Source organism: Lygodium microphyllum, chromosome 20 (genome assembly GCF_053477565.2).
Source record: "Lygodium microphyllum isolate KBCC chromosome 20, Lygodium_microphyllum_v1.1.10, whole genome shotgun sequence".
Classification (NCBI taxonomy): domain Eukaryota; kingdom Viridiplantae; phylum Streptophyta; class Polypodiopsida; order Schizaeales; family Lygodiaceae; genus Lygodium; species Lygodium microphyllum.
In genome coordinates, this window is record NC_141154.1 from 21,876,579 (window position 1) to 21,878,147 (window position 1,569).

At 45.6% G+C, this 1,569-nt stretch overlaps 1 pseudogene; it reads right to left on the reverse strand.

Moving 5' to 3' along the window:
* Positions 1 to 200: 200 nt before the first annotated feature.
* On the reverse strand, positions 201 to 1,275 carry LOC148018743 (uncharacterized; annotated as a pseudogene).
* Between the last annotated feature and the right edge of the window lie 294 nt (positions 1,276 to 1,569).

Consider the following 1,569-nt stretch of genomic DNA (forward strand, 5'->3'; position numbering starts at 1 on the left):
TACAGCACCAAGTAAAGACTTGCACGTGGTCGTTCAGCTGTAGTATGCCATGTTTGAAGATGAAAACTCTGTCGAGAGGATTGCTGAGAATGGGATTTGGGTTACTGAAATTTCAGCCTAACAGAGCCTTTGGGATACTTGCAACATGGAAGTTGGTTGCACTTTCAGATTTACTTTCCAAGGAAAGACCTTTCTCAATGTCATGCAGCATTCAAAGAGTTAAGGTCCTGCTTTGTAGTGTCTGGCTCATGCTCATGAAAGTACATAATACCTCCCATGCAAAGACAGAAAAGGGCCACTTCAGCATGCCTTGTATCTGGTAACAAATGTCTGTTCACCAAAATATACCACAGAGAGTCTGCTGCACGTGGAAGTACTTAGAGTGCCAATTCTGCTCTCTGACTCTTCTTCTCCAGTAGAACAGACAAGGAAGCCAGAGCTCCACCAAACCAGTAGACCAATTTGTGGTCCTTGGTAACCACCTTCCTTTGTAGACATATATAACTTTGATAAATTCCCACAAATACAGAGATGAAGCATGTAGAACGAACTGTTCCTTTGAAAGCCGTCCAAAATGTATGTACAGGGACTTGTATAAACTTTTGTAGATTCAAGACAACAAAAGGTACAAAGGTGAATGACATGTAAAGTGGAAATGTTTTCTTGAAGGTGGCACGGGCTGCTTTACTTGATTGTCCCATACAAGACAATGTCTCTGGGTGTATAGCTGAGCAAGGAATAAGTGCACAATCAGGCCGCAGCTCAAAGGGGGCACCACCAGTCTTGCTAGAAACAAAGTCAAACAAAGCAGCTACATCAATAGGTTCCCTTCGACAGCTTTCACGGACAGCCTTCAGCACAGGCTTTGCAATAGGCCCAGTTTTGACAATAAATTCTAGATACGACTCAGGCAAAGTCACAGGCCGCATTACATATGCATACATAACCTGAGCACAAGCAATAGCAAATAACAAGGTGTCGCCATGTCTCCAGTCACACACACGGTCGGCATTTGTGCTGCATTGCACACATTAGCATTCATGTCCAACTCCTTCACCATGGCTTGCCAATCGGATGGCACTGCCCCAATGTCCTCAGGTATCCTCGCTCAAAACTGCACACACAGACACAGGCAGAGAGAGAGAGAGAGAGATCTCTGAACAAATGCGCCCACCAGCTCTCTTTTCTTTTGAAAAGAAAAGCACTTCGGCTCCCTCTCCATCATTCCAGCAGTCTCCCCGATCACAGGAATGGAGATCGCCCCCAAAACTCCATGTCTAGCACACCTTGCGATGACAAAAGTCCTCAGGAGCAAGCTTCACTCTGACATCTAGTGTGCCATCATGGATTCCTAAAGCAAAGGCGTCCAATTTCCAGAGAGAGAGAGTTGTTCATGGCCAAATCATTGATGAAGACAAGGCTCCTTTGAATCACTGTTGCATTCGATGATACTACACTCGACCTTCAAGCCTTGTCGATGTTGTTGTAGCCCGACGCTCCCTTTTTCCAATCTGCCGCTCGTTCCTCCTCTGCCAAACGAGCCTTTGATTACCCTCCTGCGCAAGGTTT